Here is a 24616-nt window from a genome sequence, read left to right on the forward strand (position 1 = left end):
GTTCTGTGCAATGAGGCTGTTCACCATCTGTGAAGCCTTTTGATTTGCAGCTGAGAAGTAGTGTTGCATCCTGCTGCCTCCTGGTTATAAAATAAGGTTTGTGTCAGCTGAAATCGTTGCACTGAGCTGGAGGAAGTTTAGTCTAATTCTGAGAGGAATTCAAACCGTTGTGTCCAGTGTTTACATAGCAAACTTGGACATTGTCACATAAACACTAGCTGAGTTTTCTCTGATTATATTAACACAACTCCAATTTGGCTTCAGGCTTGTTTGGAGTTTTTATGAGATGTAAGATGTAAGAGCATCTGGGTTTGTTTCTGCTCGACTGCATGTTTCCTTTAGTCCTAATAGGAAGACAATAATAGAGCAGTCACACAGGTAAACACACAGCCAGAATCTGGTCGTTTTTGACTAAAATCACTTATTACACATATATGGTAACAACATGCAAATAGAAAAGAACTGGGTAAGTCTTACCCAGTAAGATTTCAAAGGAACATTTAAAGTAGCCATGCTAATGGCGATGGCAATATCGGTCCACCACCTTATTCCAAACTGAAACATTTCAACAGCTATATGGATTTGCTGTCAAACTTTATACAGACATTCATGGTGCCTACAGAAGTAAACCTACCGACTTTGGTATTCTCCTAACATTTCCTCTAGCGCCACCATGTTGACCTTTATGATTTTAATTAGCACGTCTCAACAACTATATGACAGATTGCTATGACATTTGGTACACACATTCATATTTCCTGCAGAAAGAATTCAAATAACTTTGATCCTCTGAATTTTCATCTCACTTAATCAGTAAAATATCTCAGCATTTACCGGATGGCTTGCTTGGCACAAAACGTTGTGAAATATCTCAACAACTATTAGATGGATTATCTATAAATTTGGTTAACATATTCATGTGCCCCTCAGAATAAATTGTAATAAATGTGGTGATCTTGTGACTTTCCATCTGGTACCATTTATGGTATTTATGGTCAAATTATTTGTTTTTCTGTCCAATACTCTGGATTATGACACAATACCTGCAAAGCTATGACATTCCCATCAGCCCCAGCTATTTCTTGTGATTTCAACATCAAGATACACCTTAATTAAACTTTAATTAAAAATATATCTACATATGAAATATATATGTATAAATTACTGCCTATCTCCTACAAGATAGGTACATACATATAGCTTTTTGTCACATGCCTCAAAAGAGGATTATAGAAGCACGTCTCTCTATATTTTTTCTTTTCTTTCTGACTCTTCCTTTCTTTCTCTTTCCTCTCTCTTCTTCCTCCAGAGAACAGCCAATCCAGGGAGCGAGTAGGGAATCGATGCCCTGATACGAGATTCAGCCTAATGAGGATCAGAAACATCTTAATAAAGACGCATAATCCACCACTTAATCCCTCATTACAGAATCATCTGCATTCACTGGTCCTGCTCCATACCGCCGCAGTGACAGCACATTAATGTCCATTGTTCTTCCTCGCCTCATCTTTCACCCAGGGCTACGTCTCCTTTTGTCTCCCCTCGGTGTCAGTTATATTTGATCCGCTCTCATTAGACTTTCAGACGAGATGAGCAGAAGGGCCTGAAAATAGTGCTTTTGTATGCACTTCTATGTTATCTCCTGTCTGAAATGGAAAATGAGACATATGCTTAATGAGTAGGAGATGGACTGGGACCTGCCATCCGACAGAGAGAGATAGGAAAATATTGTGGGGAGAAAGTGCTGTGACCGATACTGTGAGAGGGCACACTTTCCAGGCAATGTCTGTGTCAGTGATTATAGACTTCAGAGAGTGTGAAAATTACTAAAAAATAAAGTGGGACAGACGGATTAAAGTGTGATGCTGAGCCCTGGAAACATTCTGTGTTTTAGTTAAGTGCTGCATTAACACAAAAGTTGTGGAAGTTTTACCAAAGTTTAAAAACAAAGTATATTCAAGTTAATATAACCATACATTATGACCGTATTCTTAGAACACACAGTACATCCATCATAGTTGAAAGATTATTCTTGTCATGAACCCATTTCTTTGGTCTTTGCAAAATGAAGAGATTATGTAAAATCTCTTCATTTCTTGAGCTTCTACTTTTCAGTAAAGCAACATGGTTTCGGTCCTGTGGATGGATATAGTTAGTATCAAAATTGATACAAAAGTGAAGTTAGCCCCATCCAGACACACTCCAATTTAGACTAACGAAGGAGGGTAATATAGAATTATGTGTCGAGCTAGGAGCAGAAATCTCTTTGCCATTAGCTGTGAGATGATCCTTGTGAGGGTTGGATAATTAGCCCCATGAAGGTGTGGAGAAGGCTGATTCTTTAACCCACACTACCCCTCCCTCTTCTGTGTACTGAGGTGAGTAGGAGGTGGAGGTGGATAAAGCAAAACAAATAAAACTCATTAAAGGTACCCGCATGGCTACAAATCCCCCTCTGCATTTTCTAACGCACCGCAGACATCATTAGCTCTGGTCAAAGGAGCTCGTTATGAACGCAGATCAAAGCCCACTATAGTTCATTGTCTTTTAACCAGAGGCAGGATTCTCAAAATCAGAGCTCTCTTTTTGGCAGATTTCCATTTTTTCCTCCCTGATCTCGGCCAGTGGAGACCCAGAAAATCACTCTACATAGCAAGTGTAAATCTTGAGATAAAAAAGTCTAACTGATTTTTCCGAAGATGCTCCTGCGGCATTCTCTTGTTGTGAGCAATGGAGTTAATATTTGATGTTGGAAAATAGATGAGGGGTTCTTTGGTTGTTCTATGAAAAAAGTTTGGTAAATACTAAATGAAAGATGTTTTCATGTTTAATGACAACTTCAAGCATCAAGAGGCCTGATTTCCCCCTTTTTTTTTTTGCCAAACTACTTGTGGCTATCTGTGGCCAGTTGACCACTTTGGCCGACATGGTTAACCAGTATGTTAGTATGCAGGCGTTTGTATTTTGATCAAAGCACTGTTGTGATTTTTCCATGTCTTGTCGATCTTGTGTCATAAGTTGACCCTGTGTTTGTGTTGCTGCATCCTTTATCATTTTTGTACCACAAATGACGACCATTATTCAACCAAATCCAAACGTAAATATGAAACTTGTATCTTTACCTTTGTTTTTGCATAATTGTTTTGAGAATATCTTGTTTATGAGAATGCTGCCAGCTGCCAAACATCACTGAAATATTGTGAAAATGAATTGCTTCTGTTATCACAAACCTATGATATCAAATGCTCAAATACTGTGGATCTCCTTCTCATTTAAATGGCCGGACTGGACAAACATGTACCGACAGTTTATCAGTTTAAGATTGAAACAGTGTATTACAGAGGCTGAATCCTCCCCAGAGGTGATGTTTTGCACCAACATGCTGGGTGTAATCCACACCATCTCCTGCCTCATTTCACACACATTTGCATTAGTTATCCGCTGGGTCCCATCCCATCCCCTCGGCCCCACTGACTTTGCATGTAAGGGCTGTGTCATTTTTTTTCCTCAGGTATGATGGCCTCAATGCACCCTGACAACTTGATCTCATCTGTGCAAATTACTACATTAACATCTCATGTTTCCCTCCTGCTTACATGCAGAGGCTGACTTTAAAAAAAACTGTTTACATTAGGCAGAAACAGGGGCAGGTGCAGGGGTTTTCTCCTTGGGGCAGCTTACAGTTGTGACGAGTGTAACTGCTACCAGACAGAGAGGGAGAGAGAGAGCATGTGCCAACAAATGCTGAACTAATTACACATGATAGCATCTGCAGTCAACAGACAGCAAGCACACGTTACAGGCCTTAGGCTTTTGGGCAACGGGCTGAATGAATGACTGCAGCCAGCCGTGACCACATCAGGCACATAAAAACCCACAGATCAACAACAGTGATTGTAACAAAAATGGGAATAAACATGCAGACATATCACACACCCCTGTCCACTGCTTAGATTAAGGTGGCTTTGTTTCTTATGAAGAAGAGATTACAGCTCATGCCTGCATTTACTGACTACACAATGTGTTCTGCCTTAAATACACAAACAGATGAGAGTTTGGCAACAGTGGAAAAAGTGCTGAGATTATTTGAGTGAGTAAAATGGTGGAGAAAAGGTTGTGTGGCTCAGGTCTTATCTTTATGGCAGCACCTGGAAATTGCTTGACATCCTCCTACATCCATATTCTTAATATATGTTTACAATCTATCCTGATTTTACATATTGTAATATTTCTATTTTGGTCTATTCTGTACACACAACATCTGGAGGAGCTCCTCAGTTGGTTTATTGGTGTTTTTTGCCCCCAACGGTGCCTTCCAGGCAGTGCTGCCTGGAAGGCACCGTTGGGAGGCACTGGTTATGGTTATGGTTAGGGTTAGGGTTAAGGTTAGGGTTAAGGTTAGGGTTAGGTGCCTTGAAGGCAGCGGTCGCAGCACTGCCTGGAAGGAGCAGTTGGGGGCAAAAAACACCATCAAGCCCTCAGTTGCTCCTCCTGAGTTTTTTTTTTTATTCGTTTCCTGTTTAAGGGTTTTTTGGGGAGTTTTTCCTTGTCCAACTTAAACGTCAAAGGACAGAGGGTGTCAAATGCTATAACGATGTTAAAGCCCCTTAAGGCAAATTTGTGATTTGTTATAGCCTATTGGGTTATATAGTCTACATAAAAATATAATTGGATTGACTTGACTTTAAGGCATTGGTGGAAGTAACAAATTACATTTACTCATACTAATAGTAATACATACTAAATGTAGTAATACATACTAAATGTAATTCCAGAAACAAAAGTCGATTTTTGTGTACTTTTTAAGTATTTTAAAAAATCGTTAATTGCTGCTTCCTGTGCTTTACTAAACTATTTCCTGCTGTTACTAGTCATCACTGATAATAACTCAGCTCTGTAGGAAGAATGTGGGCTTTGGCACTGCATGTTTTTTCCCTCTGTGTGTTTGTCCTCGGCTGCTTCTTCCCTTTGTTTGTTGCAGTTGGAAGACTTGTGAAAAAGAAAAAAACACTGGAATTCAGGCGGCTCGTAACACCAGATACCCAGGAAGTTGTGGATGGCGAGTGGATGTGGCAGCAATGGGAGAGAGCCAGGCCTTTTGTGAACCATTGTTCCCCCACACACACACACACACACACACACACACACACACACACACACACACACATCCATGCACTCACCCTAGCGTTAGTGGGGTCAGACATTGGCCTCTGGCCTTGTGATGGAGTGGCAAGTTGAGTGTGGTCATCAGCACTAACATGGATAACACTCCTGGCTATGACAACATATGAGAAATGTTTCTAAAGACAGTCAAGCTGCAGTCACTCAAAATGATGATTTCTGTTTTTTTGAAATGTGGATGAAATTAGTTATTTGCTTAGATATTTCAATCTTTGGTCCAGACTGAAATATCTCTCAACTAGCCACTAGTGTATGTGTTGTCTATAAAAAAAAAATTGTAGGCTAATATGCAATTTTCCTACCCTATGTAGGTTACTTTGACACTGCTATCCGTGCACATTGTACTGGTATTTATTTGTCATGGTTGTGTTCCAGTTGGACTGTGTGTAGGTAGAACTTGTATGTATGTATGTGTCTTGTATGTGTTTATACTTGCTGCACAGCTAATTGCCCTTTGGGGACACAAATAAAGTTGAAGTTGAGTTGAAGTTGATTTTGTAAAAAACATTCACATAGAGTAGGCAGGTAGAGCTTTTTTTAGTGAAAACAGCTGCCAGGATGCATTTGAAAACAAGGTTGATGACAGTGGTGAACCAAAACAGAAAGGTTGTGGACTGTGAAACTAGAGATGCTAAAATGTGTCATAGAGCTGAGTGAAGCTGCGGGTCATGATGCTCCGTCTCACATTAATGTAGTACTTTCATCCATTGCTAATGTAAAACTACTGACTATAGCAGCTTCAAATACTAAATTCCTTATTCGCTGACCCTAGCTGAGTAGCACATTTGAAAAGGTGAGTAAATACTTTGCATGCCACTCATGATGGACTATTTTCTGATGCTCACTTTTGCGAGATTTATTGTTCTGTCTATTATCTTTCTATTACCGAACTTTATCACTTTTATTTCCAGGACTTACCAATGTCCACTCCGCAATGCTCAAATGAGCAACTGAAGTAATTGAGGGAACTCTTTACGACCTGTGAGTCTGCTTTCCTTAACCTCTGACCTTTGTCACATTACCCACTCAGCAAGTTGAGAAGGTAAACACGTAGAACACCAGTAGCTAAGTTCACTTGCTGATAAAGTGTCTTATGTCTGCTTTAAAGATGTTTATCCACAGTGGAACCAGATATTTTCCATTAATACTGCATATTTTTCACAATAGAGAGCCCAAATTAAGAGTTAAGTATGTTTTAGTATCTTGATAGAATATCAATAACAACTGAAGTTGCACTTTAGTAACACATTTAAACATAGAAGGCCTTCGACTGTGGTCAGGCTTTTAATTTATATGCCTATAAGATCAGCCTTAACCAATAAATCTACGGCCGAGCTCTAAGTCAGAGGCGGCTGACTGGACCTCAGGCAGTTGTGGTGTGAAGGCGATGATGAGGCCCCGATGACCGGCAGTGACCTCTGACCCCTGTCCTTAGCCCAGGCCTTTTAATATAACCCCAGCAGATCAGCTCCATATAGTGAGTCAGAGAGGAGAGCCTGGATGAGGCCACTTTAGAGTAATTTAATTATAAGTGACCCTACGTCTGAATCCTTTGAACATACCAAACTTTATTAAGATGAGGATGATAAAAGGGGTTATTAGCAATAGCTTGTACTGTAAATTATACAGTTCATAATAAAGTGATAAAGTATTTTCTTTCTTTGAAGCTTGGCTCAGGTTTCAGAGTCCCTTTCTTAGTGTTTAAGCACAGTAATCATGTGGGAAGGAAGGTTTAAATTGTGGCTTTTTTGCCTTTAAAAACTTATCTACTTTATTTGTGCCCTCAGTGATACACTGACATATTATCAGTATCTGCGGAGGCTGTGGCGTGGGCCATGTTGTTGACACAGCTGCAATCTGGGTGCAAACAAACGTGTCCAGGATGCACCTCTCTGCTGCTTGCAGCTTCACGAAAACACAAAGACTGGAAAGATTTTCTCCCATCCCAATGTGTGAAACCTGGGAAATGTTATTTGACCTGAAAAGGAAAATGACTTTATGATGAGTAACAATTATATTTTGTTGGACCTGGAATAGTGTTGGAAATGATTTAAAAAACATCTTTTACTATGTTGATTAATCAAAATCATCATACGTTCTCATACTCTCTGTGTAGTACAAGACTATTTCCACAGTTTTTATACAATTATTATCATCAATAGTTTTCAACGGCACAGTAAGTGCTGCACTTAAGTACAAGATTATTGTACTTTACTTGATGATTTTCCTTGACAGCTGTATTTACACACTAGAAATCCCTCGTCAGAGTTAAACCAAATGTTTTTTATTTTATATATTACTCTATCTATTTGTAAACTTACATGTCACTATTTGTTACTGATTCTTTTTTTTTATATAATAATATCCTTTGCAGTTAAATTTTTGACAGTTTTAAGGTAAATCTTTAGTTTGTTGTGTCTAACACTGGGACAAAATAACCACATTTTAGTTTAGGGTAATTAACTCAATGTTAATTGTAAAAAACCATAACTCTAACACTGGGGTGCATTGTAGTAGCTTAAGTTAACTCAGTATTGTATCAGTGCTATATTAACTCAAACTAGGTTAACCCAGTGATTTTAGCGATTAAGATTTAGCATTAAAAAAAAAACTGGTAAAATCTTATAAACGTATTGCTGAAGATTAACCCCATAGCTCCCCACCTGTTTGGCTCATGAGCTCTTACCAGAAAACAAGTGATTGGTTATGTTTCACGTCTATGAGTGTTAGTAGCTCCACCGAAAAGACTTTTTCCCTATACGGTAGACCTCAACCTTTTATTTTGATACTTTAAGACCATTTAAGAACACACTTGCTGATAATATCTCTGTGCTTTAACTAAACTAGGATTTGAAATGTATGACTTGTACTTACATTGGAGTATTTTTATTATTGGAGTATTGGTACTAAGGTAAAGCATCTGTGTACACTATCCATTACTTCAACTGCTGATGCAACTACACAAGAATTCAAGACAGAAAGAAGTGTGTTTGTCCCTGGTCAAGTCAATACCTGCCATTGCCAGAAGGGGGCAGTGTTGCTGTTACTCAAAGTTGATCTAGAATGGGATTCTCCAATTCTACAGAGCACATCTCTTTCCCAAAGCCAAACATCTGAAACAAAACCTGACAAAGAAGACCAAACTCTGACCCTTTGTTGACAACAGATCTGAGATGCCGCTGGGATCTTTCTTTCTGCTTTGGTATCATAGTTTCAGTGACTGGGAAGCCCTGCCCTGTAGGCAGAAAGGTAGAGTGGAAGGCAATGTGGTGCAGATACTACCCTTTACCCTCTACCCCCCTTACTCTGTTCTCAAAGATTCAGCTTTGTGCGATTGTGGGTGTTAATGTACGCAGGGACAATGGTATCAGATGGGCGCTCCACAGAGACAAGTGTCCTGAGATCTATATTTAACACTGTATATCCCTGTGTTTTTTTTTGTTTGTTTTTTCAGAAGAGTATAGGTTTTCTGTATTGTTGTGTGTAGGTCAAGGGCTGGTGGGTGAGAGGACATTATTTTCTGTAAAGTGCAGGGACAGGTGCTGCAGGGACAGGGCATCCCCAAGGACCAATAGGGAAGAGCTCTCTCTGTATGGTGCACACAGTTTACATGTCTGTAAATAGAATATCTGAGAGAGGATGCTTCATGACAATACAGTGTGTGCAGTAAGGTGGTGCAGCAGCAGAAAAGTAGGTTATTGTCTCCAAACTGCTCCCTGAGGTGTTGTGAATAGAGATGTGCAGTAGGTAGGCCTATAATGAATTGCCAACATTTTTCGTAATTTAAAAATGTATCAAGCATTGAAATCCATTTATATGTTTCTAAGTGTGGTTGCCAGGTAAACTAACAGCCAAGAATTTGAGATTAAAGAACAGTGTTAAACATATTCTCATTTATTCCATTGTTTGCTGGGAATAAAGAAAAATACACCCATATCCTAGAAGGAAGATGTCTCTCAGGAGCCGAAAGTATCCGTTTTACAGTAACTCCTTTGCCATTTTTCACAGAGGATCTGAGGTCACTTCCTGTTTGTTATTCCCGATTGCTATCATCATGAATGGCCCAGCTGTTTTCCAACAATCCAGGAAGTCCTTTCTTAATTTGTTATGCCTCCATCACATCCTCTACTTTTTTCTAATTCCCCCCCAAAAAAACTGGCACAAAGTAACAGACTTTAAACATTGTTTATTTACAGATCACCAGGGAGCTTGGGGAAGAGGCCTCAAAGAAAGCTGCCTGCTGGTCTTCAAACCCAGAGATTTGGTCCCTCGGTGCGACGTCAGGGGCCGTGCTCTTGTTGCCATGTTTGATGGCATCGACAGCCACTCGCTGGGCTTCAAAGAGTAATGTGGCGGCTGCAGATGTGTGACTGCTCACAGGGTCCTAATCTGTTCAGAGGAGGGGGGATCCAATCCGGATCTTTTTCATCCAGCCGCACAGAGACAGGGCTTTTTCCAAGAGGCCTGCTGTAATACAGTGCATTAGTAAGATAAAGGCCTCTCCTCACAGCTGTCTCATGCTGACAGACTCTTGGAAAAACTGGCTTGGGGTGGATCTGGGAGGATCCTTTCCTCCTCTACTGCTGTATCTCTTCAACAGGTTTCTTTCCTTTCAAACCCTTGAGCTGGGCCTTTTTACCCATAAATCTCTCTTATCATTGTTATGATAAGGTCTCCTCATGGTGCTGGTTCATAACACTGTGCACTTAAGTGCAAAGCCTCAGTCATTTTTTCCAATTTTTCTCAGGCACATAAATGACCAAACACTATAAATCCTCACTCCCTTAAAACATTCAAAACACTTTAAGCTAAATTATAGGGTTTGGTATATGGCAACCAGAGATCCCTTATTTTTTGACATTGTTCCATGCAAAAGTACAATTTAAAGTTTATAGGATGCCAATATTAGGCTTCAGCAGTCTGACATAGTGGATGTCTTTCAAAGTTACAGTAATTTTAGCAAAAAATTTCCTCTTGACATTATTTACTTTCCTCTTTAGAATGATTACAACCAGAAAATCCTGTTTCAATGTTCATATATGTTTTAAGACATAATTAAACATATTTAACCTATTAGGCTATAATTTGAAATCCCAAAATTATCAATTTAAGATGCCCTTAAAAAATTAGTTTTAAATGCTCTAATTAACACATTACGTAGATTTTAAGAGGGCCATGACACCCTCTTCATTCACAGATTTATTTGACATATTGGCCATACAACAAATCCCTTATTTATTAAATAACGGTGCTATTAAGTTACGCTTTGGGTTCTCAAAAGGCCAAAGCCATTAAAAGCACCTTGATTTTAAAAGCCCATAATGAACAAATTAGATTAGTGAAATAGAAAAATGAATACAACTGTCGTTGCAGTATCAATTCCTCAGAGACGAGGAGACCAACATCTCTTCTAATTGGTCGTGAGGGTTGTAGTTGCTCCTGTCCAATGAGAGTCAGTGTTGGGTCTGTTGTATTTGTATTTATAGAGTAAGGAAGGCAGTGATGGATTGAAGTCAGTAGACAGGCAGCAGACGAGCCAGGACAGGGAGAGGAGGACACCAGACCAGGGAGGAAGGGAAGTAGTAGAGATGAAGGGAGGGAGAGAGGCCCAGCCTCAGACGTCACATCTGCCACTACAACTCCCATGGGGCCTCCAGGGCATGGGAACTTCTCTGGTCTCCACCCAACCCCCACCCCTCCTCTATGCTCCGACCAGTCCCTCCACCGGCCTGGGACCTGCTCTGCCTGGCTGGGACCCAGTTCTCCCACTCGTTTCCCTGACTTTGTTACACTACTGTTGTTGCTTTTATATATTATTTGTCTCTTAATCTTTGATTTTTCCTTCCTTTCTTTCTCTCGTTTTCTATCTTTCTTTCTCTACGACTACTTTTACAAGCCCAATCAACCACACTGATGATGATGATTCCCACTTACTTATATTTATGCAGATGCAGACAGTCTGTTTCTAAGGTGTGTTTTTATGTACACATTCATATGTTATATTTATGCATTTCCTACACATCTTTGCATCAGTTTGACTCTGTACCAGATTTGAAATAAATCTAGACCGTTTTGGTAAACTGCTATCCTGGAGATCAAAAGATTTTTGCTGGAGTTAGAAGAGAGAGACTTGTATGTGATCTTTATTGTAATTTACAGTATATTCTCTGGTGTACATACCAAGTAAAACACATGACTCTGAAAAGACTAAAGTTAGAGTTTTTAGTCACAGACTAAAAACTCTAAAGTAATAGTATTTTACTACCAAGACTTAAAACTAAGATAGTATGAAACACGTTTGATTTTGTCGGACGAAAACAAGACTTAAGACAGCTCAGACTGAGTTTTATGACTACCTTACACCAAAACGATTGAGATGACGGGAGCACATGCCAACTCCAGTAAGACTCTTGTGATTTCATTCTGATATTGGAAATTTGTAAACGATGGATGGAATCGCTTGTAAAGACATTTTGTGTAAGGTCAGCATTAGACACGTAAGAATATGTTTATCAAGATATTTATTACTGTCACAAACAAACCGGAAAGTACTTGTTTTGAAACTCACATTTTCATGTCTTGGTGCCGCCAATGTTCAAATGGTTTTTGAATAAATGCTCTCAACCTTTTCACACTGCTATGAATGAGCTCCAGCACTATATATATATATATATATATATATATATATGCACATCAGTTGCGAACAAAGTAGCTATTTGTGTCACATTGTTGCGTTTACATCCAAGTTTTGACAGTCAAGGTTACCATGCCACATTATCTCCTCTGCCTTTGCGTGTCTGGGGTAATACAGCAGTTAAACCCCTGCCAGCTGTTAACAATGGCATGCTGTGTGTGTGAAAGACCTCTGTGAAGGCTGTGTGTGAGTGTGTGCGCACATGCATGTGCAGCAGCTGTCGGCAGCATGTATGTCTTGCAACCAGCGGCCAAAACACAGCGGCCGGCTGCTCCCAAAGCTCATAGCAGCACGGCCGCCATGCGTTCACAGATAACTGCTGCCATTCTTGTAGACTGTGTCAATATTATTATAACAATACACGTTCCATACTTTACACTTTGGCCAAAAATATATCTGAATATAATGTGGGCTGGATTTATTGAACATTCTCTTTGACACATGCAACGTTCTTAACGTCTTTTATCTTTCAGAGTGGGTTCAATGGAGGAAAAGAAAAGGAGGAGGGCATATTAAAGTTAAGAGGAAGCATAAGTAGACACAATCAGCTTTCTGTACAGTGTTTGAATCTATTAATCAAAATACAATACAAACTCAATCAATGGAAACAAGACTAAGAGCCTACAGGCATGCTAGCAACTTTATGAAGCTTTAAGCTGAATACTAATCACGATGACACTACTAACAGGCTTGTAATTAGCTTAGTTTAGCATGTTAGCATGCTAACATTTGCTTATTAGCACTTTTTATTATACAGCAGACTCAGTATGATGGGAATATCATTAGATTTGCAGGAAATTTAAAGTGCTCATATTATGCTCATTTTCAGGTTCATAAGTGTATTTAGAGGTTGTACCAGAATAGGTTTATGTGGTTTAATTTTCAAAAAAATATATTTTTGTTGTACTGCACATTGCTGCAGTGAGGGATCAAACTTCTATTCCATCTTTGTTGGGAGTCGCACATCCGCAGTAGCTAGGTTAGCACAGCTAGCTAGTCAGTTGCAGAGTATGAGGGAGTGCCACTCTAGCAGCTAGGCAAGCATTATAACATGTGTTATAAAGTGACGCACGTTCGTCACAGAAGTAAAGACTGGACTACAATAGAGCTGTTTGGAGCAGTTTGTGAACAGTGTTTTCTCTGGAAGATGGTAAGTCCCTTTGGGGTGGACTTTGGGCTTTTTCACTTTGTAAACCTATAACGCGCACAACATTTTCTATAACACAATAAAGGAAAGGGAAAAAGCCAAAAAGCATAAGATGAGCACTTTAATTCTGGTTTGGACAGATAGAAACTTCGACCTGTCGGTGGTGATAGATGAAAAGTCATTAGGATTCATCTTCGGAGAACCATTAACGTCTGCACAAACTTTCATATCAATCTATCCAACAGTTAAGATATTTCAGTCGGGGCCAATGCGGTGGACTGACCAACTTTGCCATCCCTTGAACAATGCCTCTAGGCAATGCTAAAAATAGATAACCATGTCTGTAGAAATTAATTTGAAAAAATCTTGATTGATGAAATAAAGAAATAAATAACTCACTGGAGTTGTCACTTGCCTTTTTTTTCTTGATGGTTGTGTGAACCAGTTAACGGAGACGTGTCTGAGGTGTCCGACCCCCTCCTCCTCTGCACAGCTTACTTGGCAACAACAGCTGATGTTTCATAAAAGTATAATGTTACTTCTTGGACCACAACAAATTAACATCAAACAGATGGCACATACTTGTCTCTGCTCAGGTTTCACAAAGCCGTCCTGTGTCGCAGTGATGACGATAAACAAGCAGTGCCCCACATGCCAAAGCGTGGTTTGTCGCAGTCAGTCAACACCTGTGACTTGTTGTCAAACTTAAATCAGGTGCAAATACATTTTAGTGTTTTGTTTTGACATGTATTGTCGTATCAGATTCCTGGAGTTTAACCTACAGCATCAAAACAATTCATGGACGTGATCACAGCACAAGTGGGCTAAACTGATAAACGGACAAATAGATTTCTGTTTTGAAAATATGGGCTCATGTCAACTTGCCTGAAATACATAAGGTGTCACATTTAAACTTTGATGTATAGTGCAACAAAACCAAAGAACAGGGGATCAGTGTCAGTCTCTCTGTGGATTGACATGTGGTCTCTGGTCCCTTTTTTGTCAGTCATGGCAACCATTCATGGCATCCAGTCTGAGACAGACAGATGATGTGTTGAGAGGAATATTAAGCTGAGTCTTAGCGCTCACGACACATCTGACCTGACATCAGTTATTAAGGGTTGGTGTTTGATGAATCATAATACCATAGAACACAGTGTAGATCAAGGGCTGTTGTTACCATTGAATACACTGAGTTGAATTTGGAATTTTACAAATCTCCAAAGTTTACATACAGCACAGTTGAGATTTACACTTTTTTGGGGCACCTCATTTACAATACCTTAAAGGAACACGCCAACTTATTGAGACTTTAGCTTATTCACCGTATCCCCCAGAGTTAGATAAGTCCCTACATACCCTTCTCATCTCCGTGTGTGTTGTAACTCTGTCTGACAGCTCCAGCGCTATCTTAGCTTAGCACAGATCTGGAGGTAACTGGTTCCAACTAGCCTACTGCTCCAAATAAGTGACAAAATAACGCCAACATGTTCCTATTTACATGTTGTGATTTGTATAGTTACAGCGTGTACAAATAACAAGGTCACATGAGACACAGCCGTCTTCTAACCGTATATAAACTGGGAACTATATTCTCAGAAAGGCAAAGCATTGTTACTCTCTGCTGGAGGCTAGTTGGAACCAGTTACCTCCAGGATCTGTGCTAGGCTAAGCTACCGGTGGGGCCGTCGGACAGAGTTACAACACGCAAGAAGATGAGAAGGGCATGTATGGACTTACCTAACTCTGGGGGTTACTGTGAATAAGCTAAAGTCCCAATAAGTCGGCGTGTTCCTTTAAGACAAGATAAATAAGGGTTGACTTTGGATTTTTCAATACCTGCCCTGTGCTGAGTAGGCTGTCACATGTTTGTGTGTGTGTGTGTGTGTGTGTGTGTGTGTGTGTGTGTGTGTGTGTGTGTGTGTGTGTGTGTGTGTGTAAATATAACATGAATATTTCTTTGTCAGACTTTTATTCCTAGCAGTGTGAAGGTTTAACTTTTCACTTTCACTTTAGAAAATAAAACAGTTACACTTAATGTGTAACAAAATAATCTAAACACGAGTTTAGATTTTTGCAGTTAAACTGCATCTCAGGGTCTATTTTGTCTTTCATCAGCATCTCACACTTTGATAATTATGGGCTAAATTGTTTGAGTTTTGTTGTGCTGAATATAGCAGCATTTGATGATTTAAATATTCTTGAAAGAACTGCTCCATTTAAATACAACTGCAAAATGCAACTGTAAATCTGAATAGTTCAAACATTATAGAGATTGTCTTTAGGGGGTTAGGGGGATTTCGACCCAAACTAAATTTGGGTTTGCCTCTGTGTAAATATTTAAATTTTATGTATTTATCTCATTCTCATACTTCTCCAGTAAATCACAAAGAAACTGGTCACTCCCCATCACTCTGTATACCTTCACATTAAAAGCAACCTCATGCAGACAACTTTAACCGAAGCTGTTTGTCCTCAGTGTTATTTCTTTGTCGTCCCCCGTTTTGCAGTGAAATCAACTTTGGCTTCCTCCTGACAGGCGGGAACTGAATGGAGGGAACAAACTATTCACTTTCCGGATATTCTTACTCTCATACACAATTGTGCCTGAATTACACCTTATCACCGCAGGAACAATGTCCTCATTCAGGTCCCCGACATGCAAGAAACTGGTCCAGCAACAACAAGCGCACACACACACACACACACACACACACACACACACAAACACACACACGCACACACGCATGCATGCACACATGCACACACACACACACACACACACACACACACACACACACACACACACACACACACACACACACACACTTCTAATATAGGCCAATTTGTGAGGATAACTTTATCCATAAAGATTTAATGAATTTCTTGGAGGCTTACTGTAAGTTGACCTTAACCATCACTGCTACATGCGTTACTCTAACACTTACCATGGCCTTCACCACACCACCTTGTATGGACTTTACTTTTGGTTACCATTAGGCGGATAGGTGCCAACATGTATTTAAAATTTTAATAAAGCAAACATTTGTAGAGAAGAAAAGTAACATACTAAAGGGAAAACAAATGAAATACGTTACTGTAACAATATGCTATATTATAACGATATGTTCTTTATCAACATTTTGCAACGTGTTAGAAACATTCATTAAAAACATTTCTTCATTATGTAATATTTTTTGTTTTTGTATGTAATTTGTATGAATAAAAGTATAGTATGGTGGTGTAGTGTGGTTTACATTTGATTTTTATTTATTTGAGTAAGACAAAGTAACTAGTCTAACAAAGAAACCATGGAATAAAATTGAAATAAGGAGTTACAAGTAACGTACATTTCACATTTAAGTCAATTTGTTGTCGGTCTCCTCCAGCATGTCTACAAACAAGCCATGTCTGTATGAAGTTCAATAATAAAAACAATACAAAAAAGTAATAGGAAAGTATGTTGCCTACATGAGAGAGTTAGATTGAGCAGATTGACCAGGATGCTTTAGCAAAACTGACATCATTTAGTGCAGAAAGGTAAATCTATCCATCCATTAGCTGGGTCGCTGATGATGGCCTGGGCTGTTCTGACTGTAGAGGAAAGTCTCAAAACCTCCTTAGAAAACCTCCTGAACCACTGTTTTTTTCTCCATCTGTCACCGCCCGTCCTCTGGGGATCTGTGGCTTTTATTAACTCACAACATAAATGCTATTAAACCTCTCATTTGTCACAAAATGTATCCTACACCTTCCCATGAGCTTTCAGCTGAACGACATCTCCCATGCTGACCTATCAAACTGGGATTCAACAATAACCAATGGGAGATGAAAATTGAGTGAATGCTCCTTTAATGACTGGGCTGTCTGGGTAATTGGCATGATGGGCAGATGGGCCTCGTGTTGATATCAGTAATGACTGTTACAGGAGATGGTGTTTATCTCAGTCACGTGCACCCTCCTGCTCTTTGCCCTCACATAGAAGGAAGGGTGATGCTAATTGATAAAAGGGATAAAAAACACAACAGGGGGCATTGAAGGCTGGAAGATCAAGAGAGACTATGAAAAAAAGAGACAATTTAAGAAATAATCCCAGAATGAGAGATTGTGAGGAAAAATTTAAGCCAATAAAGAAAAACAACAAGAATGAGAAGTAGATAGGAATGAAAAGGAAAGGCTGGTGAAGAGAGTGAACCACAGTAATGCATATTGTGCCTCATCAGTAAGCCCTGTGTCTAGCAGAGGCAGCTGGGAGTTTGGCAGCTGTTCAATCCCTAATGAGCGACCATCTCCCTGACCCTGCCTCTTCCTTCTCTTCTTCCCTCCATCCCTCAGTTTAATAAACCCCCTCAGTCCGAACCTCCAGTCTCTCCTCTCCTTACTCAAGCCAGCGCTCCGCAATTAGGAGGAGTACCAAACATAATTGCGATGAAAGGACGAGAGCCTGTGTGGCCGGCGTCGCTGTCGGCTTGACTGTGTCAGAGCCAGACGCCTTGTTGTGCCCAACATTATCCGTCCGCGCACAGTAAAAGCCCTTGTTCCTACAGGAGACCAGATAGAGAGAGGCAATGACCAATGCACCCAGAACAAGAGGAGGCTTGCCCTGCAGAAGTCTGCAGTTATTTAGGGTCTGTACTTGGGGACATCGAGCAGTGTGGCTGACAGTTTCACCATGCAATGATTCATTGGTCTAACATACGCTCTAAAATGACAATTGTTCACAAACTACAAAAACAAGAACTTACATTTTAATGCAAAATACATGTTCAAAAGTGATTATGAAAAAGACAAGTTTATAATTTGACCTGCCAAGTAGTTAAAGGTACAATATGTAACATTTCTGCTTTAAAATGTCTAAAAATGACCATACATATGTTATATATTTTTATGAGTTGTGTTCTTACACTATCCTAAATGTTTCCACCAAATGTCAAACCCAGAGAAATCTGTTATTTTATTTTCAGACACGGCACGTTTCCTTTAGTCGCCCGTCAGTGGCGTCATATAACCTTTCACCCTCCAGTTACTCTAACTTCCGTCAGAACACTGGCACCAAGATGATACGTTCAGAAGTAATTGTAAATCATACAATGTCACAGAAAAAAAATACTTGTAACCGTAATACTGCTTTTTTTTTGCCATACAGCATCATTTTGTGATTAATTACATCCCACTTTTTATCACAGTAATACAACAGAGACCTTATCTATTTTGAAAGTTCAATATCGATACCAGCTTGACGTTACTACAATGTGCTAACGTTGATGCTAAAGCTTTGTGGGTAAAATTGAGGTTACAACATCGTTCAACACGCTAATAGTTATTTTTAGTATGACTGTTTCGACCACAGCTAACAGGACTGAGCTAACCCACGAATAACTTCACTAGTAACGTTAACGTTAGCTGTATAGATAGACTATTAATCTAATGCTAATTTAGCCAAAGTAGCACACCCCGGTCTGTCTGCGTCACTCCCCCGGCGGGAGACTCAGTCGGGATGACAGCTGACAACAGCCCCGGGACATATAGCTAGCTAGTTACCGTTAGCCCCCAGTCAGCTATCAGCCAGCTACTTTCATTATAGCAACCCCCACCCCCCCCCCGGCCAGAACTTATCTCCAGTGCCTGGTGTTTACGACGCTAACGGCAGTTTAATTAAACGTCGGGAAACAAACCATATCAGACCCAGCACCGAGTCACAACAGCGGCCATCCATAGCGGTAGCTAGCTACATCTCCGTAGCGTTACCGGTGTATGTGCCGAAAATCTCCTCCCTGCCGAATTTCGCCCCCCTTCGCGTTTAGCTGTCTTTACGGTTAGCTAAATTAACCCGACAAAAGGTGGGTTAATGTTGAAGTTAAAAAGTTAAAACCCGGCTTATGTTTTGAAAACAATGTTTAATGGGGCCTGCAGCTAAATTTAATCAAGTAACTACACTAATCAGCATTTGAGTGTCTCACCCAAAACCTAGGTTCTTAAGAATTAATCAGGTCATGTCTGACATTTAGCATATGAAGAAGACTCATTGTCCCCACAGGAAAGGTAACTATTGTTTCTGGTTTTGGGGAGCCACTCCCTGCAGGGCCAGACATGATTAGAAAAAAGGAAATGCAAACTCTGTAAACTTGAACAGAATCGGCACTACCATGTGAAACAACCTTTGTCTGTGACCTGGGGTAAACCTAAAATCAGAGGTGTGTCTTTAATCAGAGACCCACAATTCCACAGGAATATAATTCGGAAACTGAGGTGATTTCGGCACTTCAATCTGTGACCCCGACAGGGGAAGCACGTTGAAGTCCGCTGTTTACAGCGTATTGTTTGTCATGTCACATGACTGTTCTTCTGTGACTCCGCAAGGAGAAGCATGAGATCAGTCCGCTGTCAGCTGCAGTGTTTTATGTTTTATGTTTGATTGTGTTTTGTCTTGTCGTTTTCATGCAGTTTCATTAAACCTTTTGCTTAATTTTCAATTCGACCCCAGCTTCTCCTTCCTCCTCCAGAAATCAGAACGAATACGTCTTTTAGATAATTCTTAACAAATCCCACAACGTGGATTTTTGGAGGATGAAAGAAAAAAAAAGGCGAAATTGAAAAACTGGAGTGTGACTGCTGATCTCTAACACAGGGCCCGAAATTGAAAGGTGAGCCAGAACCTGTTTTTATCGAAAATCTGCAATAGTTAATTTAGAAAGATTTAGGTGGGAGAGATCAGCAGCGTCAAACTCGTAAGTCTATTAAAATCTGAAAAGGTAATGATAAAGTAATGCCCAATTGAGAACACGTTGAGAGCGATAAGTCAAAAGAAATGTATGTTGTTTGGTGTTATTTGTACTGTGTGTGATTTGTATGTGTTAAGCTAAAAAGCCTGAAAGAGGGTCCATGGTAGCCTAATAAGTGAGAGTTTGAGCCGCGTGCATATTAGAAAGTTCGTGAAAAAAGACGACCAGGGTGCATGTGTACATTTTAAAATATATGAGATTGTGAAAAAAGTCGACCTGGTTTAACTTGTATAAATTTTGAGTTTATGAGATTGTGAAAAAGTCGACCTAGCAAACCTGTATACATTATTTAATTTATGAGTTCTTGAAAAAGCAGACCTTGTTACGCATGTTAAATTTTGTAAAAGTCAGAGTCATACTCTGATAGATGGGTACATGTGTAGATTTTAAAGTGCATGAGTTGAACTGGTTTTACTTGAATAAATGTTGAATTTATGAGTTCGTGAAAAAGTCGACCTAGTGAAACCTGTAGGCTATACATTTAGAATTTATGAGTTCTTGAAAAAGCAGACCTTGTTACGCCATTTAAATTTTTTAAAATCCGTACAGTTAGAGTTCTTTTCCGAGTTAGACTCTGATAAATTTTAAATAGAAAGACCGCGAGGGCGGCAACAGAAAATTAGTTTCTGTGAAGGCACGGAGGAAAGATTAAGACTTTTTCAAAGCCAACTTAAACAATTGTGGGGACGTAGGCCCTGGAGAAGCTACTTTCGCGGCGGCGGAAGAAAGGCGTCAGTGGAAGACCCCCCAGTTCGTTCTCGTGACCATAGCATGGAAATAGGAAAATCAATTTAATATAGGTATAGTCGAATTGTGTAAAAAACACTTAGGTAATTGTACAGAGGCCTACTGTAAATATTTTGAAATAGAATTGTGTTGGGATTTGAGTCCGCGGTGATGTGTTGTGATAAGCTAGTGTAAATATGACGGAGTTTGCGGAAGGTGACTCCTGTGTTGGTTGTGACAGTAACTAACTCATTTTTGTAAATAAGATTGGTTTGTGGACGTGTTGAGGTTGCGAGCGCAGTGTGGTTATAACTTCATTGCAAATAAGATAGGGTTGTTTAAATTGAGAGCGCGCAGCTCAGCGCTTGTGGACTAATTGTGGATATTTGTTTGTGTTGAATTGATAGCACTGATGATTCCATTCCATTTCATTTTGTTTCTGTTTTAATTTTGTCATTGTTTCATTTTTACAAAGTCAGGGATAGACGATTTAACATCATGGCAGAACCAGTCACGAGACAACACTACCCCATGCGGCACCAGAGACAAAAGAGGACCGTATAAGGGTAGACCAAGAGGATTCCCTGGCTGCTTCACTTGTGGGCAGCTTACACACTGGGCCAGAGATTGTTCTATCAGGGGTCCCCCAGCACAAATATCTTATGGTTACAACAGACAATTGATATGTTTACAGACAAACAAGAGCCTTGAATTAACTGAAGAAAACATACAGAGAATGCAGGAACAGGCAAGCCTCTGTGAGCAAAACCAGTGGCTTTTAAAAGGTGCCTTTGTTTGAATTTACACTCTCACCGATGCAACTCCCCCATTCTACCTGGGAAGAGAGTACAATGGGGGGTGGAGATAAATGTAGAAGTATGGAAAAATAATTTGAGGTACTTTAAGCAATTTAACATTAGCTACAATTGTAACAAAAAGAATTTAAGATTCTTAGGGGGTTTTCAATGGATAATTTAGTAAATGCATATTTGGCATTTTGGGCATTTTGACTAAAAATTGGTTTGTTTTTCACTAAAAATGATAAATAACAGGCACATGAAGATAAATTAATTATATGTTTATGCATTCTAATCTTACAGTAGCTAATCTTTTCCACTATTTTGTTTTGTTAGTTTTTATTCTTTTTCATGTTTCTGATGATGTCTCTGAGAAATCATAGGGTTGAGAGAGTCAAGGTAGTAGTAATTCCATTGATATTTCTTTATGATTTGTTGATTTTTTTTTTTATTTTTATTCCCTAGTTTGTAAATATTTGGTTAAAAAATAAAAAATGGGGGGAGATCTGAAGATTTGTAGAAACTCCTGTGCAGGCCACACAGAAGTACTATGCAAATCTTCTTCTCAGGGTATTACATGTGGCACAAAAGAATGACACGGGACTTATATAGAAATTGATTTGCTCAAAAAATAGCAATTTGCTGATCAAGTTTGTTAAAAATGTTTGAAGTAATAGTAAAAGATGAATCACGCAGCCCACATTCCCTCATTGAGAAAGAAAATTGTGGAATTTTTATTTTTTTAGTTTTTTGTGTTTTTGTAATTGATGATGTGTACTGTATGTCTACAATGGGCTCATGACTTTTTGGGATCATTTATTGTGTTATGGACTAAAGCTTTTTGCCTATTGTCTTAAGGACTTTGGAAAACACAGATGACAAAGGAAATTTCTCCTCTATGAGAAATTAATGGACAAATCAAGGACAAACTATCAATAATATGGCTTTTCGCAAGGCAGTGTGTTGGCATGTCAGTAATTTTATTCATAGGTGAAAGCAGCCTCCAGATTCCTGCTGATGAAGTCATTCAGCCTGATGACTACATCTGATCAAGGAGATCATGGAATCCAGGACAGATTCATGCAAGGTGCTGCTGGACACCAGCGCTGCAGTGGAGTGGGAGAGACGCATCACAAGGAACCAGGTTCACACTTCAACTTCAAGCCCAGCAGAGTGCCTACAGGAACCCAGTTCATCTGACCAGACGCTGACGGAGAGCATGGAGCATCACTGCTGCTGACTTGCTGCGTGGTTTCCTGACAGAGCAAGGAGACTGGATCCCACCCCCTGACCCTGGGCCTGCTGACACACCAAAAAAGCTAAGGATGGCTTTTTCCTACAGGATGTAACGCTTGAATGCCAGCACAGTAAGATGGACACCAACGCCAACAAGGGGAGTGAGGAGAATTGGGTCAGCAGTAAATCCACAAGGAGACCTCTGATCTGTCACCTTCATGTTTCAACGGTTAAAGGGCCAGAATGCTCAGGAGGATAAGAGCATTTTTTACAGCAGCTGCAGCCAAGCTAGGCGCGCAAATGTGACGTCAAGAGTGCGCCATAGCCTGCTAAGGTTTTTTGGTGACGTTGCCGCCTGTGCTGGGTGCATGAGAATGAACCAGCAGCGATCTGAGATTTTGTCCCAAATTTTCAGATTGGACAATATTGAACAAGGAACTGTCAAAATCTGTATTTCAGACTTTTATCACAAGTCTGCATCTTTCACTACAGAAAGGACATTGATGAAGACTGTTTCTTTGTGCTCACTCCATCTGAACTGACAGCATATATTGAAGTGTGTGTATATCAGTTTTTAGCTCTTTTGAGATTAAGATCAAACCTAATGCATTTTTTCCTTGAGCCAGATAAAAGATATTTTCTGCCATAGAATAGATTTCAGCCCACCTGATTGCATTACAGATGTGAGACAAGTTATTCCTTGTGCAGTATTTGAAGTGCAGTGTGGAAACTTGAATTTGGTTTTGTTTTCTTTGATTTCTAAGATGTTTTCCCTCCCATTGTTTTTACCTGGTCAACAGCTTTAATATCTTCTGATTTAATTAAGTGTTTCTGTTTTTGTTTCAAATGGAATGCAAGTCACTAATCACTGAGTAAAACCAGCGAAACATATTTTGTTAAGAGAAAATAACCTTCTTGATACAAGATATGGAGTCAGATAAGATGAGGTCAGAGATGAAAAATAATTTCTTGTATAAATAAAACACATTTTGCTAATGTCTACATTTTTGTTGTATGTTTATGTAATGACATTGTTTTCATTAACATTCATAGTGTTTTCACACCAAAGGTGTGAAAAGTGAGGGATTGTTGAAGTTAAAAAGTTAAAACCCAGCTTATGTTTTGAAAACAATGTTTAATGGGGCCTGCAGCTAAATTTAATCAAGTAACTACACTAATCAGCATTTGAGTGTCTCACCCAAAACCTAGCTTCTAAAGAATTAATCAGGTCATGTCTGACATTTAGCATATGAAGAAGACTCATTGTCCCCACAGGAAAGGTAACTATTGTTTCTGGTTTTGGGGAGCCACTCCCTGCAGGGCCAGACATGATTAGAAAAAAGGAAATGCAAACTCTGTAAACTTGAACAGAATCGGCACTACCATGTGAAACGACCTTTGTCTGTGACCTGGGGTAAACCTAAAATCAGAGGTGTGTCTTTAATCAGAGACCCACAATTCCACAGGAATATAATTCGGAAACTGAGGTGATTTCGGCACTTCAATCTGTGACCCCGACAGGGGAAGCACGTTGAAGTCCGCTGTTTACAGAGTATTGTTTGTCATGTCACATGACTGTTCTTCTGTGACTCCGCAAGGAGAAGCATGAGATCAGTCCGCTGTCAGCTGCAGTGTTTTATGTTTTATGTTTGATTGTGTTTTGTCTTGTCGTTTTCATGCAGTTTCATTAAACCGTTTGCTTAATTTTCAATTCGACCCCAGCTTCTCCTTCCTCCTCCAGAAATCAGAACGAACACGTCTTTTAGATAATTCTTAACACATGGTGACCCCGCGACGTGGATTTTTGGAGGATGAAAGAAAAAAAAAGGCGAAATTGAAGAACACGTCTTTTAGAGAATTCTTAACATAAAGCACCAAAACGAAAAGTTAAGATTACCGAAAAGTGAAGGGGAGATAATTCCGGGCAGCTGGGAGATGTTCTGCTGTTGCACAACAGGCATCGAACGTCCTGGCTCGCTATCGCGGAGATTTCCCCGGCAATCCCCACCCACACCCGTCTCTCAGCCTCGTTTAGTAGCTAGCTAGCGTTACA

This window comes from Perca flavescens, chromosome 5 (assembly GCF_004354835.1).
Source record: "Perca flavescens isolate YP-PL-M2 chromosome 5, PFLA_1.0, whole genome shotgun sequence".
NCBI lineage: Eukaryota > Metazoa > Chordata > Actinopteri > Perciformes > Percidae > Perca > Perca flavescens.